Consider the following 19,265-nt stretch of genomic DNA (forward strand, 5'->3'; position numbering starts at 1 on the left):
AATGAGGGACTTTGCAATTAATTGCAATTAATCTGATCACTCTTCATAACATTCTGGAGCATATGCAAATTGCCATCATACAAACTGAGGCAGCAGACTTTGTGAAAATTAATATTTGTGTCATTCTCAAAACTTTTGGCCATGACTGTACAGTGGCTAAATGTACTCTTGACGCTCTTAAAGAGACAGTGTACAATTTCTTTGATGTAATGCATCTCAATAGGACAACACTGTTTTTACAGTATAAAATGTAAAAACCTAATATTCCACAAATATAATGAACACATGTATTTACAGGTTTACATATTGGTTTCTAGAGCACAATATGTGTTTCAGAAGTAGCTAGAATTCATACAGGCTGTATCTCAATCTATAACAAAATAAAATTATAAATATGGTGCTCCTAAATGTTATGTTTTGCTCCTAACTTTTTAAAGTTGGGAGCACTAGTTCTACCAATGAACATTTCTAATGTAGAGCCCTGGCTACTTGTATTCGTTACGGTTGTTCGTTTGAAAAGTTCACACAGTATCGTTTTGGCTGTCACTTTATCAGGGTTAAGAGATAAGTCCTGGGTCATGACTGGCTTCTCATTACAGCTTTGGGAGAAACATGATAATTTAGTTTTATTTGGTTGGAAATATACAAGAAAGGACCATTAACAGGGTCAGGAGATAAGAATGACAGTCTCTGTGTGTTTGATCCTCATTGTGAACCATAGAGCTCTGAAGATCCTGATGCCACCGAGTACAATTTACTATCCTGAGTGCCTCTTTCAGAAACCGGCATCATCTGTGTCATTGTTGGAATGCCGTGTGGTGCTGCTGTATTGTCGGTGAGGTTGCTTTATTATGTTAGAATATCAGGTAAAAGCATGACTACAACAGTGAATATATTTCTTTAATCAAAGGTAGTACTAACAAGCAGAGGCTGATAACGCCAGGGCGTACTTGAAGATGAAAGGGAGAGGAAAGGCCTTGGGGGCAAGAAGGAGGCCAGGGAACTGACCCCCTCTCACCTGGAAGTGAACTCACCTACTGGGAGGAGAGGAGAGGAGAAGAAAAAGAGTAAAAGAGACAGTGTACAATTTTTTTGATGTAATGCATCTCAATAGGACAACACTGTTTTTACAGTATATAATGTAGAAACCTAATATTCCACAAATATAATAAACGCATGTATTTACAGGTTTACATATGGGTTTCTAGAGCACAATATGTGTTTCAGAAGTAGCTAGAATTCATACAGGCTGTATATCAATTGATAACAAAATATAATCAGAAATAAATAAGAATAGAGATGCTCCAGAATCCTGGTTCTAAGACCTTGAGTATCTCCTGTCTGATAATTAGAGCTTTGACAGCTACAGTAACACAGCTAGTCACTCCCCAGCCTGGAAACACTCACATGCACTCACGGATGCACACACACACACACACAAACACACACACACACACACACACACACACACACACACACACACACACACACACACACACACACACACACACACACTCAGTCTTCCACAAAATGGCTACTAACTCCCAAGCCTGGCTGGCTGATTCAAGGAGATTTTCTTACAAAGAGTGTGTGAGTTACAAATGTCACCCTATTCCCTATGTAGTGCAGTACGTTTGACCAGAGCCAACACGTTTGTGGTCAAAAGAAGTGCACTAAGTAAGGGAACAGGGTGACATTTGGGACATATACTTTCTTTACAAAGTGAGCCAGAACCAGGCTGTGAATTATAGATGAGTAGAGGGGTGAGCAGGGGTCTTCCTGCCAGGAGAGGAAGTGAGGTGAGGAATACTGATATCCCCAGTACCTGGGCTTGTCCTCATTAGTCAACACCATATGGTGAAATCACACTTACCATACTCAGCCCTCTGTAGGTGGAGGCAGGCTGGGACTGGGCGGCCATTGTGGGGTTCTCTTCCTGGCCATGGAACTACGGAACCATGGCATCATGGAACCATCACATTCTATCTAGAAAAGGGATTCCTTTACACCCACTCTTCCTTCTCTTCCTCCCTACTCCTCTCTTTCTCCTCTAAGGGAGAGAGTTGTGTGTTTCATCTATGATCCCCCCCTCCCTCCATCTCTCTTCTCTCAGTGGGTGAGGATCTAAATTCTCTGCATGGTGTGAATGGTCCTCTGCCCGCCTGCGGCTGTTTGGATAGGAATGATCATTACCACTCTCTGCAGTCTGTCCGTCTACACACATCACATGCATTTCAATGGACACACAGATGGGAGTGTTCCCAGTCCAGTGCCCACCCTAACACATTGATTTCAATGAACCTTCATATGGGAGTGTGCCCAGCCCTATTCCCACATAGGGGGCCTCTCTTCTGGGTATAAGCCCACCAGGTCTACCCTTGACAGAGGAGAAATGATTGGGGTGTTTTAGGGGGTGATCGGAATAATGTATGATCATGACACTTGACATTCTTAATGGCTTTTCTCCTGCTTCCTTTTGAAGGGAAAATACTGTTCTGAATTGTAAAACCAGTTTTGTTCAGTTGGATAAAGCTTTACTGTCCCAAAGCAAGTGTAAGCTTTGTAATCTTTGAACTACCCAGTGTGCCCACATACAGTACATAACACCACAGGCAAGATGTGTCAATTTCTGTAGACAGAGTATTGCAGTTTGACTACATCACACTTGAGCTGGATATTGGTTCTCTCTTCTTCTCTGTTGTCCCAAATGGCACCCTACTTCCTACATTGTGCACTACAGGCCCATAGGGCTCTGGTCTTTTTCTCCCTTGTCTAAGCGTGAAGGAAAGATATTAGAAGTGGACGAGATCAAAAGCTTATCAAACGGCTTCAGGGAACTCTACCCTGGCCTGGGTTTGTGTCCCAAATGGCACCCTATTCCCTTTATAGTGCACTACTTTTGAGCTGGGCCTATTTGGGTCTGGACAAAAGTCGTGCACTATATGGTGCCATTTGGGATGCATGCCTAATAATTCAACTCCAGACCTGCATAAATGAGCAACCCTGCCGCCTTCTTTGGAGTAAAGAACATCTTCTGTAACTCATTGTAACTCCCTCTTAGCAGCTCAGCCAAGCAACCCCAGGAGGATATTATCTGAAATCCTTGAAGTACTTTTTAAATTGAATGTCCTCTGTATGGTCATAATGAACATTTTTAGTTTCATTCTAAGACGACGGGAGCTACGTTTTTGCCTTTTACATTTAGCTGATGATCACAGCTTTGACAATAAAGCTAATTCAGTGGAAATACACCCAGCTCATGATATGCTGTTAAATTACACTGAGACGGCTTATCATCTTACCCTTGCTAAACCCTAAATATGGCTGCCTCTGCCTCAGGGAGGAGAATGGTAGGTAGTGCTTATAATGCCGACGGTGGGTAGTGAGACTGATGCCCTGGAGTATGCTACCATGCTCTGCAGCTCTCTCAGGTCATCCCCCTGTAGCAACTCCCGGGACAGAAGCTCAGTGTCTTTACTGCTCTAAGAGGTGAAGAAGCGTTGGCATCTGAAGAAAGAGACCAATCCAACAACAACACACCATCTTTGATGGTCCACCTTTATAACCTGGCACCTGTCTAAACAATATCAAACATGACTTGATGTCTAGTCAACAAAACACAGCCGAGAGACAGACGGACATGCCAATTGGTCTTCCCATGCCATCTTTGTGGCACCACCTTGCCCTTGCACCGTAGCCTCCATGATGAGAATGTTCTAAGAGATAAGATCCTAGAGATCTAGACCTCCCACACTTCTTTGCTCTCTCAGTCCTTGTCTGGCACATAGCTGGGGAGTCAAACCGACAGTGATGCCAATCTGTCCACTTGGCATCAGTCCCTCATAAACACTTTGACATTTCTTCAGATTCTAAGGCCTTGACCTTTAAGTCAACCGACCAGCGTGTGCAGTGATGATGTCCATATTGCTCTCCCTGTTTTCTCCATAGTTCAAACCTCTGGTCAACATTGACAGCAGTCATTGAAAAGACCTCTGCAGTCGGTAACCAGGACGCGCTCGTCATTTGGGCTGGTTTATATTGAGAGCAGAGCTGTCCCCATGGCTTTGTCTCCAGTCCTTTACCGCAGTTGTAGCCTGTGGTCCCCTAGGCTGTGTATGACCTGTCCTGTAGCAGAAGGGTCCTGCAGAGCTGTCCCTCTACCCTATACTGCTCTCCCTTTGTTCACCATATTTCAAACACTGGCAGCAGTGGTGAAAAGAGCATTGCCGTCTGTAATCAGCAGATCGTCATCATCATTGTGGTTGTTTTGGTCCCGTGGGCTGTGCCGGCCAGTCCAGTCCTGCAACAATGGTCCCTTAGGCTGTGTCTTCAGTGGTCCCTGTCCCCCTGGCCACCGCAGCAGCCTGCTATGTGTCTGCTCCTGGGGATTATGCATGTGCTGTCATGCAGGAGGTTTTATAACTCTCATCGATCCTCTGTGTCCCAGAGAATAGAATTCAGTGGTGCTGCATTGATCATGCTCATTATTGGCCCAATCCCCCTGCTGCACCTACAGTCACGAACCTCACCTACACTCGGACTAAAAGGTCAAATATTGTATTACATTGAGGGACTAGCACCCCCACCTGTCTCTGTCTGTCTGTCTGTCTGTCTGTCTGTCTGTCTGTCTGTCTGTCTGTCTGTCTGTCTGTCTGTCTGTCTGTCTGTCTGTGGATTTGGCAATGGACCAACACCTTGTGCTGTAGATTTGGCAATGTGCCTTTATCAATCGTAATGCTGAACACACACACACACTCCTTTCTCTCTCTTTCTGCGTGATGGCTTTTGGCAAACGCGCATCCGGTCCATTTGCATTCCCGTTTGGGTGGTTGGCTGGCACGCCTGCCGCCGTTGTGCCGTCCCTGCTTTGAACGGGCTCCCAGATGCACTTATTCCTGCGCAGTGGTTCGTTTGGGAAACTTAGTTAATTAGTGTGTGTGTGCATCATGGCACTCATAGTAGTGGCTAATAGAGTCTCCAGGCACAGACAGGAGAGGAGAGGGTTCATTATTATTCACGTAGAGTTTAGGATTCTTCCTGACACTTTCCTCCCCACTGATCTGAACTGTATCAATATTTCACTTCAAATATACATCCCACTTATTGCCCTTCATGCAAGCTTTTCATTCATATTGGTAGTGATAGATTAATTGGTTGGCCTGTCGCTCTCTTGATGTAATGTTCTTTATTGGAATGACCAGGTCCTATGTGGTCTTCTGGACCACGTTCTGACTATAGTAGGTTCCACAGGAGGTTGGTGGCACATTAATTGGGGAGGACGGGCTCGTGGCAATGGCTGGGGCGGAATAGGTGGAATGGTAACAAATACATCAAACACATGGTTTTCATGTTTTTGATGTCATTCCATTTACTCCTTTCCAGCCATTATTATGAGCCGTCCTCCCATCAACAGCCTCCACTGGTAGGTTTAGCATTGAATGGCATCTTTATAGATAGCATGTTGTTCCCAGACAGACACATGGCTGTACTTTTACACTGTGTCGTTGGTTGTAAAACAACCGGGTTAAACTGGATCCTGTGGCAGGATATGAGTCTGTGATTACAACATCACAACATCTCGTAGATGATATTCTTTACGATAAGACGACAGTTCTTGATGAGTTACCTCTGGAGTCTGATGCCAGCTATTTAATCCTATGTGTTTTACCTAGTTGTCATTTTACCCTCAAGTCAGAGCTGCCCTAACTGTGCTCCTTTCAGTGTAAACCAGTGAGTTTCAAGAGAACAAGGGTAAATGTTTTTGGGGCCAGCAATAATGTGTGTTGCCATTGGACAAAAGCCATAGCTTGTTAGTGCTAAGAGCTAAGAGCTGTCTTTGGCATCTGGGAAGGGGAAGAGATGAGCCTACAGCTTGTCTAACCTCAGCGTAGAATGACAGAAACGGACCTGGGGGTGTCTGTGCTTTCTAACTCTGCTCTCCTCTGTTCTGCGCAGCTCTGCAACATTCCTGCTCTTCTCAAAGAACAGCGCCTTCAGGCCTATAGCCCAAGGGAAGAGTGGAGAGGGAAGGAGAGCAGGAGAGAGAGAGGAAGAGAGAGAGGGAGGAAGTTTCACAAGCAACTTCACATGACCAACAGTGCAGTTTTAAGAAAAATAAGAGTTAATAAAAATATTTACTTTATGAACTAAAGTAAAAAATAAAAGAGCAACAATAAAATAACAATACCTAGGCCATATACAGGGGGTACCAGTACTGAGTCAGTGTGCGGGGCTACAGGTTAGTCGAGGTAATTGAGGTAACACAGAGGGTAATGCGTACAGGCCAGTACATCACCGGGGCCAAGCTTCCTGCCATCCAGGACTTCTATACCAAGCGGTGTCAGAGGAAGGCCCTAAAAATTGTCAAAGACTCCAGCCACCCCAATCATAGACTGTTCTCTCTAATACCACACAGCAAGCTGTACCGGAGCGCCAAGTCTAGGTCCCAAGAGGCTTCTAAACAGCTTCTACACCCAATCCATAAGACTCCTGAAGAGCAAATCACCTCTTCTACGCTGCTGCTAATCTCTGTTATTATCTATGCATAGTCACTTTAATAACTTTACCTACAGTCCCTTGCAAAAGTATTCACCCCCTTGGCATTTTTCTTATTTTGTTGCATTACAACCTTTTATTTGAATGTCATGTAATGGACATACACAAAATAGTGAAATGAAAAAATATATATTGTTTCGAAAAAAAAATACAAAATGGAAAAGTAGTGTGTGCATATGTATTCACCCCTTTGCCATGAAGCCCCTAAATAAGATCTGGTACAACCAATTACCTTCAGAGGTCACATAATTAGTTAAATAAAGTCCACCTGTGTGCAATCTAAGTGTCACATGAGCTCAGTATAACACCACTAAGCAAGGGGCACCATGAAGATCAAGGAGCTCTCCAAACAGGTCAGGGACACAAAGTTGTGGAGAAGTACAGATCGGGGTTGGTTCTAAAAAAATATCAGAAACTTTGAGCATCCCACAGAGCACCATTAAATCCGTTACAAAAAAAATAGAAAGAATATGGCACCTCAGCAAACCCACCAAAACTCACGGACCAGGCAATGAGGGCATTAATCAGAGAGGCAACAAAGAGACCAAAGATAACCCTGAATGAGCTGCAAAGCTCCATAGCGGAGAGGGGAGTATCTGACCACTTTAAGCCGTACACTCCACAGAGCAGGGCTTTACGAAAGTCTGGCCAGAAAAAAATAAGCAAAAATGTTTGGTGTTCGCCAAAATGCATGAGGGAGACTCCTCTAACATATGGAAGAAAGAACTCTGGTCAGATGAGACTAAAATTGAGCTTGTTTTTCATCAGCAGTGCCTGGGAAACTGGTCAGAATTGAAGGAATGATGGATGGCGCTAAATGCAGAGAAATTCTTGAGGGAAACCTGTTTCAGTCTTCCTGAGATTTGAGACTGGGACCGAGGTTCACCATCCAGCAGGACAATGACCCTAAGCATACTGCTAAAGCAACACTCAAGTGGTTTAAGGGGAAACATTTAAATGTCTTGGAATGGCCTCGTCAAAGCCCAGACCTCAATCCAATTGAGAATCTGTGGTATGACTTAAAGACTGCTGAACACCAGCGGAACCCATCCAACATGAAGGAGCTGGAGCAGTTTTGCCTTGATGAATAGGCAAAAATCCCAGTGGCTAGATGTCCAAGCTTATAGAGACATACCCCTAGAGACTTGCATCTGTAATTACTTCAAAATGTGGCTCTACAAGTATTGACTTTGGGGGGGGAGTTGAATAGTTATGCACGCTCAAGTTTTCTGTTTATTTGTCTTATTTCTTGTTTGTTTCACAATAAAAATTATTTTGCATCTTCAAAGTGGCAGGCATGTTGTGTAAATCAAATGATACCATCCCCCAAAAAATCCATTTTAATTCCAGGTTGTAAGGCAACAAAATAGGAAAAATGCCAAGGGGGTGAATACTTTTGCAAGCTACTGTACATGTACATATTAACTCAATTACCTAGACACCTGTGCCCCCGCACATTGACCCTGTACCAGTACCCCCTGTATATAGCCCCGCTATAGTTTTTTTTTTACTGCTGCTTTTTAATTATGTGTTATTCTTATCTCTTATTTTTTGAGGGGTATTTTCCTAAAACTGCATTTTTGGTTAAGGGCTTGTAAGTAAACATTTCACTGTATTTGGCGCATGTGACAAAATTTGATTTGAATATGTACATGTAGGTAGGGGTAAAGTGACTATGCATAGACAATAGATAATAAACTGCGAGTAGCAGCAGCGAAACAAAGGGGGGGGGGGGGGGGGGGGGTCAATGCAAATAGTTTGGGAAGCCATGATTAGCTGTTCAGCAGTCTTATGGCTTGGGGGTAGAAGCTGTTAAGAAGCCTTTTGGACCTATACTTGGCACTACAGTAGCAGAGAAAACAGTCTATGACTAGGGTGGATGGAGTCTTTGGCCATTTTTAAGGTCTTCCTCCTTGTATAGAGAGGTCCTGGATGGTAGGAAGCTTGGCCCCCGTGATGTCCTGGGCCGTACGCATTACCCTCTAGCGCCTTGCGGTCAGAGGCTGAGCAGTTGCCATACCAGGTGGTGATGGCAACCAGTCAGGATGCTCTCGATGGTGCAGCTGTAGAACTTTTTGAGGATCTGAGGACTCATTTCACATCTTTTCAGTCTCCTGAGTGGGAATATGCGTTGTCGTGCCCTCTTCACGACTGTCTTGGTGTGTTTGGACCATGTTAATTTGTTGGTTTTGTGGACACCAAGGGTTTCTGGGATGATGGTGGTGACGTGATCCATGACCAGCCTTTCAAAGCACTTCATGGCTACAGACGTGGTCATTTAGGCAGGTTTATGTTCTTGGGCACAGACTTGCAGACTTGGCCAGGGACAGGTTGAAAATGTCAGTGAAGACACTTGCCAGTTGGTTATGTTTACCTACGCTTTCAAAAGGCCAGCATGGGGATCAGTTTAGCCAGCGCACCACCATCACCAACCAAACCTCTGATCCGATAACCCCTCACTGGTGATGCGCAGGTTGACTCATAACCCGCAGTACCAATGGTTGGGTTTAGGGTCAGTAAATATTGTGTGGATGAAGGGTGTGTGGGTTGTGGGAGGGTTGAATAAAGAGAAAATAGTACCTTAAAAAAATCCAGAAATGTAGATGTCATAACCAACTTGCCAAAACTATAGTTTTGTATATATACTTGTGTAGTGTTTGAAAAACTAGTTTTAATAACTCCAACCGAAGTTTATGTAAACTTCCGACTTCAACTGTGTAATTGTTGTGCAATTTATATCTATAGGCTACATTGAGGTTTTTATATAAATATTTTAGTCTCTCTGGCATTAGTGCGTAAGCCTAAGCTTTAGGGCCTAACTGTACACGCACCAAATAGCCTACACACCAATCACCAAATGATTTTGGGAGTGGGCAGAAAAAAGGACAACAAAATAAATCTGTGAATTGGAGAGTTGGAAATAAAGAGAAGGGAGGTGTCATGTATTGTCATGTTGTGTCTCTCTGTCCTTTCCCTTCACCCTGTCTCCCTCTGCTGGTCGTTGTTAGGTTACCTTTTCTCCCCCTCTTTCCCCCAGCTGTGCCTTGTCTCCTCCTAACCACCTCGTCACCCCTTTTCCCACCTGTTCCCTTTTTCCCTCTGATTAGGTCCCTATATCTCTCTCTGTTTCTGCTCCTGTCCTTGTCGGATTCTTGTTTGTTGTGTTTCATGCCTGAGCCAGACTATCGTCATGTTTGCTGTAACCTTGTCCTGTCCTGTCGGAATCTGCCGGTCTATCTGAGCCTACCTATGTTTGGTTATTAAAGAAGCTCTGTTTAAGTTAGTTCGCTTTTGGGTCCTCATTCACTCACCGCAACAGAAGAATCCGACCAAGAATGGACCCAGCGACTTCGGATCCTCTCCACTCAGCCGTCGAGATCCAGGGAGCGATGCTAGGCAGACACGAGCAGGAATTGTCTGCTGCTCGACATGCCGTTGAGACCCTGGCCACCCAAGTCTCCAACCTCACAGAACAGGTTCACCATCTCCGCCTCGATCCACCGGCCACTTCCAGGGCTTTCGAATCTCCGGAGCCCAGAATCAATAACCCGCCGTGTTACTCTGGGGAGCCCACTGAATGCCGCTCGTTCCTCACCCAGTGTGATATTGTGTTTTCTCTCCAGCCCAACACTTACTCCAGGAGCACTGCTCGTGTCGCCTACGTCATATCTCTCCTTATTGGACGGGCTCGTGAGTGGGGCACGGCAATCTGGGAGGCAAGGGCTGAGTGTACTAACCAGTATCAGGACTTTAAGGAGGAGATGATACGGGTTTTTGATCGATCTGTTTTTGGGGAGGAGGCTTCCAGGGTCCTGTCTTCCCTATGTCAAGGTAATCGATCCATAACAGACTACTCTATTGAGTTTCGCACTCTTGCTGCCTCCAGTGGCTGGAACGAGCCGGCTTTGCTCGCTCGTTTTCTGGAGGGTCTCCGCGCAGAGGTAAAGGATGTGAGGGCTGCTAATAAGCGTAGAACTAAGAGTCCTAGATATTGTCGCGGTCAGAGAGTTTGGCTCTCCACTCAGAACCTTCCCCTTAAGACGGCTTCTCGCAAGTTGACCCCGCGGTTCATTGGTCCGTTCCGTATTTCTCGGGTCATTAATCCTGTCGCAGTTCGACTTCTTCTTCCGCGATACCTTCGTCGCGTCCACCCGGTCTTCCATGTCTCCTGTATCAAGCCCGTTCTTTGCGCCCCCGCTCGTCTTCCCCCCCCCCCCCCCCCCATCCTTGTCGAGGGCGCACCCATCTACAGGGTCCGCAGGATTTTGGACATGCGTCCTCGGGGCCGTGGTCACCAGTACCTCGTAGATTGGGAGGGGTACGGTCCTGAGGAGAGGAGTTGGGTTCCCTCTCGGGACGTGCTGGACCGTGCGCTGATCGAGGATTTCCTCCGTTGCCGCCAGGTTTCCTCCTCGAGTGCGCCAGGAGGCGCTCGGTGAGTGGGGGGGTACTGTCATGTATTGTCATGTTGTGTCTCTCTGTCCTTTCCCTTCACCCTGTCTCCCTCTGCTGGTCGTTGTTAGGTTACCTTTTCTCCCCCTCTTTCCCCCAGCTGTGCCTTGTCTCCTCCTAACCACCTCGTCACCCCTTTTCCCACCTGTTCCCTTTTTCCCTCTGATTAGGTCCCTATATCTCTCTCTGTTTCTGCTCCTGTCCTTGTCGGATTCTTGTTTGTTGTGTTTCATGCCTGAGCCAGACTATCGTCATGTTTGCTGTAACCTTGTCCTGTCCTGTCGGAATCTGCCGGTCTATCTGAGCCTACCTATGTTTGGTTATTAAAGAAGCTCTGTTTAAGTTAGTTCGCTTTTGGGTCCTCATTCACTCACCGTAACAGGAGGTCCAGAAAAGTTACATTTAAGATCTGGTGAAGTGGTAAATGAGGATGATAGCAGTCACATCAAATCAAATCACATTTTATTGGTCACACACATGGTTAGCAGATGTTAATGCAAGTTTAGCAAAATGCTTGTGCTTCTAGTTCCGATAGTGCAGTAATATCTAACAAGTAATCTAATAATTCCACAACAACTACCTAATACACACACATGTAAAGGGATGGAATAAGAATATGTACATATAAATATATGGATGAGCGATGGCCGAGCGGCATAGGCAAGATGCAATAGATGGTATAAAATACAGTATAAACATATGAGATAAGAAATGTAAGATATGTAAATATTATTAAAGTGGCATTATTTAAAGTGACTAGTGATCCAAGTGGCCAATGATTTGAGTCTGTATGCAGGCAGCAGCCTATCTGTGTTAGTGATGGCTGTTTAACAGTCTGATGGCCTTGAGATAGAAGCTGTTTTTCAGTCTCTCAGTCCCAGCTTTGATGCACTTGTACTGACCTTGCCTTCTGGATGATAGCTGGGTGAACAGGCAGTGGCTCAGGTGGTTGTTGTCCTTGATGATCTTTTTGGCCTTCAAGTGACATCGGGTGCTGTTGGTGTCCTGGAGGACAGGTAGTTTGCCCGTGGTGATGCGTTGTGCAGACGGCACCACCCTCTGGAGAGCCTTGTAGTTGAGGGCGGTGCAGTTGCCGTACCAGGCAGTGATACAGCCTGACAGGATGCTCTCAATTGTGTATCTGTAAAAGTTTGTGAGGGTTTTAGGTGACAAGCCAAATTTCTTCAGCCTCCTAAGGTTGAAGAGGTGTTGCTCACCACACTGTCTGTGTGGGAGGACCATTTCAGTTTGTCGGTGATGTATTCGCCGAGGAACTTAAAACGTTCCGCTTTCTCCACTGCTGTCCCATCGATGTGGATAGGGGGGTGCTCCCTGTGCTGTTTCCTGATGTCCATGTTCATCTTTGTTTTGATGACGTTGAGTGAGCAGTTGATTTCCTGACACCACCCTCTGAGTGCTCTCACCTCCACCCTATAGGCTGTCTCGTCGTTGTTGGTAATCAAGTCCACTACTGTTGTGTTGTCTGCAAACTTGATGATTGAGTTGGAGGCGTGCATGGCCACACAGTCATGGGTGAGTACAGTTGAAGATCAGCGAAGTGGAGATGTTGTTTCCTACCTTCACCATCTCAGGACGGCCTGTCAGAAAGTCCAGGACCCAATTACACAGGGTGTGGTTGAGACCCAGGGCCTAAAGCTTAATGATGAGCTTGGAGGGTACTATGTTGTTGAATGCTGAGCTGTAATGAATGGACAGCATTCTTACATAGGTATTCCTCTTGTCCAAATGGGATAGGCAAGTGTGCAGTGGGATGGCGATTGCATCGTCTGTGGACCTGTTGGAGCGGTATGCAAACTGAAGTGGGTCTAGGGTGGCAGGTAAGATGGAGGTTATATGATCCTTGACTAGTCTCTCTAAGCACTTCATAATGACAGAAGTGAGTGCTACTGGGCGATAGTCATTAAGTTCAGTTATCTTCTTGGGTACAAGAACAATGGTGGCCATCTTGAAGCATTTGGGGACAGCAGACTGGGATAGGGAGCGATTGAATATGTCCGTAAACACACCAGCCAGCTGGTCTGCGCATGCCCTGAGGACACGGCTAGGAATGCTGTCTGGGCCAGCAGCCTAGCAAGGTTTAACACGTTTAAATGTCTTTCTCACGTCGGCCACGGAGAAGGAGAGGGGGGGCACGCAGTCCTTGGTAGCGGTCCGCGTCGGTGGCACTGTATTGTCCTCAAAGTGGGCGAAGAAGGTGTTTAGTTTGTCTGGAAGCAAGACGTCGGTGTCCATGACGTGACTGGATTTGTTTTTGTAGCCCGTAATTGCTGGCTATGTCATGTGTGAAGTTTGAGGCGCTATGCAAATTTGACAGTCACAAGACAGGGACTTAAAATAGACCTATGGCACGTCAAGGGAACTGTAGCCTACTGAAACTGAAAGCTGGACACTGACTGTAGTTCTGACCTCTCACATAGCCTGTAGAATGAAGCATTTCTTGCAGTAAAATGATACACCAAATGTAGGCAACATTTTGACTCGGGAAGAGGAGTGGAGAAATATGATTTCTTTCTTTCAGCATCTTTTGAGAATGTGAATGCTGAGTTAGATACCATCTGTAGAGGTTCTACAGAATCTTAATTAACATCATAAAAGCCAAACTGAAATCTTACCAGAAACATGTTGGGTCATTTTCACAGCTTTCTATTTGCTTACAACTGGTCAAGCTGATGTCATTTGGAAATGTTGCGTCCGAAACCTTTCCAGTTTCTTTTTTTTTACAGCATGTTCTCCCCGGTCCCCAAATGTCTTTGCTGCACGAAAGAAGCAGAGATAACAGAGAAAACTTTATAGATGTCAACTAGATTAAAGCATTCATTTGATCGATTTATGACATTATTCTGGTGAGCAAGGGTTTATTTGGTCTTCTAGGGCAACATATAATGACAGAAGAGAAGCTGCATGTATCTAATTATAGACAAGTTGAATAACAAATAGCTTACCAAAATGTTGGAAATTATGAGATGAAACATATCTAAATCTGGCACCCTCTGTCAAAAAAATATTTCCGCCATCTCTGACTGTAGTCTACAGCACATTTTCCATATTAGCGGGTTAGAGTTGGTTGCGGGCCTTAGATCTTCACTTTATCACATATAGTCGAGCTGTTGCGGATGGGTTATTAGCAATTGCAGGCAGGTGAACAGGAGGTATTGTGGGAGGGGGCTGCACTCACACACAATGCATCCCACCACCAGCTCCACAGATCAATAGGATCCTGGACGTACGGGGCTAGCCATCGATCTATTTTATGCCCGTGCTCAGCCGACCTGTACGCACCAGGGCACTGGAGCGTGAAATTCTAATTATTATTAAAGCCAGCCAATTCCATTATCTGGGCAGCGGAAGAAAGGAAGGATGTGCAGTGCTGGCTTGCTCTGCGATATTGGCTCCCTTCCCTTAAAAAGGGGGCAAAGATTTGCCCTTTGTGGTCCGAGACAGTGGGGGAGTTATTACCCCAGTTTATCATTGTGGCCTCAGACTCTCCTCTGCCACCTGCCACTGGGTGGCCATCTTGGATCTGATGGAGAGAGGCCTAGACAGAGCTTATCTACAAAAACAGCACATACATCAATATAATAGGGAACACAATTAGTGTGTTTGTGTGATCTTAGCATGTTGATGAGGTGAAAGTATTGGTGCAATAATTTCTGAATTGGCAGCCAGATTAATACAGTGCAGCTACTACAGATATTCTACCTCTCATTACCAATAAATATGAAATAATTGTGACGTTGACATAAAACAAAGGGTGCAACCATAATCTTTAAGTGTGACTGCATCTGGTGTGTTTGAGGTCCATTACTATGTTTACTATTTCTTAAGTCTGAGAGTGATAAATTAATTCAGTTCCTCACAGTGTCTGACTCTTTGTGATGATTTACTGGACCTATCTGCAACAGGAAAACCCAGTAGTTCCCGGCTAAGACCAACTCTGAATTAACAGGACCCCTGCCCAGTTATTAACCTTCTGTTTAACTGGGGTTATGAAGAAACATCCCATCAACCACATTATAACATTTAGCTGCACCTGGGGAGGCCTGGCTGTTTGGAGGGATGTGATGCATTGTGTTTTAGCTAATCAGTACTATCGAGGACATGTCAGTAATACAGGTTTAATGTGTGTGAGGAAGTGTAGATACCAGTACTGGGGAGGCCTGTTTGTGTGACAGGATGTGTAGCTAACAACCAGGGCTATGGAGTCTCTATGGCTACATACTAGAGGTTGACCAATTATGATTTTTCAATAAGATACCGATTATTGCAAGGCCATAAAAAGCAGATACCGATTAATCGGACGATTTTTAAAATTTTATTTGTAATAATGACAATTACAACAATACTGAATGGACACTTATTTTAACTTAATATAATACATCAATAAAAATAAATTTAGCCTCAAATAAATAGTGAAACATGTTCAATTTGGTTTAAATAATGCAAAAACAGTGTTGAATAAATAAAAGTGCAATATGTACCATGCAAAAAAGCTAACGTTTGAGGACCTTGCTAAGAACATGAGAACATATGAAAGTTGGTGGTTCCTTTTAACATGAGACTTCAATATTCCAAGGTAAGAGGTTTTAAGTTGTAGTTAATATAGTATTTATAGGACTATTTCTCTCTATACCATTTGTATTTCATATACCTTTGATTATTGGATGTTCTTATAGGCACTTTAGTATTGCCAGTGTAACAGTATAGCTTCCGTCCCTCTCCTCGCCCCTACCTGGGCTTGTACCAGGAACACATCGACAACAGCCACACTCAAAGCAGCGTTACACATCGCTCCACAAAAGCCGTGGCCCTTGCAGAGCAAGGGGAACAACTACGCCAAGTCTCAGAGCGAATGACGTTTGAAACGCTATTAGCACGCACCCCGCTAACTAGCCATTTCACATCGGTTACACCAGCCATTAGGCTGATAGGCCTGAAGTCATAAACAGCGCTGTGCTTGCGAAGAGCTGCTGGCAAAACGCACAAAGGTGCTGTTTGAATGAATGCTTACGAGCCTGCTGCTGCCTACCACCGCTCAGTCAGACTGCTCTATCAAATATTAAATCATAGACTTACAGTGCCTTGCGAAAGTATTCGGCCCCCTTGAACTTTGCGACCTTTTGCCACATTTCAGGCTTCAAACATAAAGATATAAAACTGTATTTTTTCGTGAAGAATCAACAACAAGTGGGACACAATCATGAAGTGGAACGACATTTATTGGATATTTCAAACTTTTTTAACAAATCAAAAACTGAAAAATTGGGCGTGCAAAATTATTCAGCCCCCTTAAGTTAATACTTTGTAGCGCCACCTTTTGCTGCGATTACAGCTGTAAGTCGCTTGGGGTATGTCTCTATCAGTTTTGCACATCGAGAGACTGACATTTTTTCCCATTCCTCCTTGCAAAACAGCTCGAGCTCAGTGAGGTTGGATGGAGAGCATTTGTGAACAGCAGTTTTCAGTTCTTTCCACAGATTCTCGATTGGATTCAGGTCTGGACTTTGACTTGGCCATTCTAACACCTGGATATGTTTATTTTTGAACCATTCCATTGTAGATTTTGCTTTATGTTTTGGATCATTGTCTTGTTGGAAGACAAATCTCCGTCCCAGTCTCAGGTCTTTTGCAGACTCCATCAGGTTTTCTTCCAGAATGGTCCTGTATTTGGCTCCATCCATCTTCCCATCAATTTTAACCATCTTCCCTGTCCCTGCTGAAGAAAAGCAGGCCCAAACCACGATGCTGCCACCACCATGTTTGACAGTGGGGATGGTGTGTTCAGCTGTGTTGCTTTTACGCCAAACATAACGTTTTGCATTGTTGCCAAAAAGTTCAATTTTGGTTTCATCTGACCAGAGCACCTTCTTCCACATGTTTGGTGTGTCTCCCAGGTAGCTTGTGGCAAACTTTAAACAACACTTTTTATGGATATCTTTAAGAAATGGCTTTCTACTTGCCACTCTTCCATAAAGGCCAGATTTGTGCAATATACGACTGATTGTTGTCCTATGGACAGAGTCTCCCACCTCAGCTGTAGATCTCTGCAGTTCATCCAGAGTGATCATGGGCCTCTTGGCTGCATCTCTGATCAGTCTTCTCCTTGTATGAGCTGAAAGTTTAGCCAGGTCTTGGTAGATTTGCAGTGGTCTGATACTCCTTCCATTTCAATATTATCACTTGCACAGTGCTCCTTGGGATGTTTAAAGCTTGGGAAATCTTTTTGTATCCAAATCCGGCTTTAAACTTCTTCACAACAGTATCTCGGACCTGCCTGATGTGTTCCTTGTTCTTCATGATGCTCTCTGCGCTTTTAACGGACCTCTGAGACTATCACAGTGCAGGTGCATTTATACGGAGACTTGATTACACACAGGTGGATTGTATTTATCATCATTAGTCATTTAGGTCAACATTGGATCATTCAGAGATCCTCACTGAACTTCTGGAGAGAGTTTGCTGCACTGAAAGTAAAGGGGCTGAATAATTTTGCACGCCCAATTTTTTGGTCATTAATATGGTTGAATTCGGAAACTATAATTTCGAAAACAAAACGTTTATTATTTCAGTTATTTATTATTACTGCATTGTTGAAAAGGGCTTGCAAGGAAGCATTTCACTGTACTGTTTACACCTGCTGTATCCTGTGCATGTGATTTGATTAAGACAATGGCTGAGGGAGACAAAGAAATAAGTCTGGAACAAACAGACACACCCGAACAAGGCGAGTGATTATAGGGTCATTAAAAACCAAGCTTCCCAATGGAAATGAACTACACGTACTCATACACAGAGACAGATACACAGAGACAGACAGATTCACTCACTCACTGACTTGTCTCCTGGCATTGGATGAGAGTTATTTATGATTGGCCCTGACAGACCTGCCAGACAGAGACATAGAGAGGATGATGTGTCCAGTGTTTGAATGTGTTAGTAAATGTCATAGACAGGGTGTCTCAGTGACTATGTTAACTATGTTACTATCCCCCTAGTCTCTTCTTTTAATATGTAGGAGTATGATTCATAATCATAAATTCAATTTTGTCAAACAGTAGACTTATAAAATATGTTTTTTCAAGGAAGGAACATAACTTGTAAATAAACACTCATTGCATTGACTCAACTTGTTAGCAGCACACCAAGGACAGAAAAGCTATTTAAAAAATTTCTAAACTTTTGTGTATATTTTATGATCATATGTTTTGTAATTCAGTATTTTATTGTGTTTTGTATTGATGTATGTATGAGAAACAGAGACTTGGTCTTAATATGACACCCTGCCTCACCTGGTTCACCAACTACTTCTCAGATAGAGTTCTATGTGTCAAATCGGAAGGCCTGTTGTCCGGACCTCTGGCAGTCTCTATGGGGGTGCCACAGGGTTCAAATATCGGGCCCACTCTTTTCTCTGTTTATATCAATGATGTCGCTCTTGCTGCTGGTGATTCTCTGATCCACCTATGCAGACGACACCATGCTGTATACATCTGGCCCTTCTTTGGACACTGTGTGAACAAACCTCCAAACGAGCTTCAATGCCATACAACACTCCTTACGTGTCCTCCAACTGCTCTTAAACGCTAGTAAAACTAAATGCATGCTTTTCAACCGATTGCTGCCCATTCCCGCCCGCCCGACTAGCATCACTACTCTGGACGGTTCTTACTTAGGATATGTGGACAACTACAATTACCTAGGTGTCTGGTTAGACTGTAAACACTCCTTCCAGACTCACATTTTTTGTTGCTCTTTTGCACACCAGTATCTCTACTTGCACATCATCATCTGCACATCTATCACTCCAGTGTTAATGCTAAATTGTAATCTATTCGCCACTATGGCCCATTTATTGCCTTACCTCCCTAATCTTACTTAATTTGCACACACTGTACATAGATTTTTCTATTGTGTTAATGACTGTACGTATGTTTATCCCATCTGTAACTCTGTGTTGTTGTTTTTGTCGCACTCCTTTGCTTTATCTTGGCCAGGTCGCAGTTGTAAATGAGAACTTGTTCTCAACTGGCCTACCTGGTTTTAAAAAATTACACCCTGTTAAAATAAAGATTAATAATAAAAATAGTTTGTGTCCTGTCAACTGAACTGAATCTGAGTGATTGATTGACCTCATGTCTGTCACGACTTCCGCCGAAGTTGGTCCCTCTCCTTGTTTGGGCGGCGTTCGGCGGTCAAAGTCACTGACCTTCTAGCCATCGCTGATCCACTTTTCATTTTTC

The 19,265-nt window shown here is 44.2% G+C and overlaps 1 protein-coding gene across 2 annotated transcripts in view; it reads left to right on the plus strand.

Annotated features, from left to right (window-relative positions):
- The window catches only part of LOC139401320 (erb-b2 receptor tyrosine kinase 4b), a 467,727-nt gene that overhangs the window by 98,712 nt on the left and 349,750 nt on the right, over nucleotides 1-19,265 (plus strand). The gene's annotated exons all lie outside the window — the stretch shown is intronic.

The sequence above is a fragment of the Oncorhynchus clarkii genome, chromosome 3, assembly GCF_045791955.1.
Source record: "Oncorhynchus clarkii lewisi isolate Uvic-CL-2024 chromosome 3, UVic_Ocla_1.0, whole genome shotgun sequence".
Classification (NCBI taxonomy): domain Eukaryota; kingdom Metazoa; phylum Chordata; class Actinopteri; order Salmoniformes; family Salmonidae; genus Oncorhynchus; species Oncorhynchus clarkii.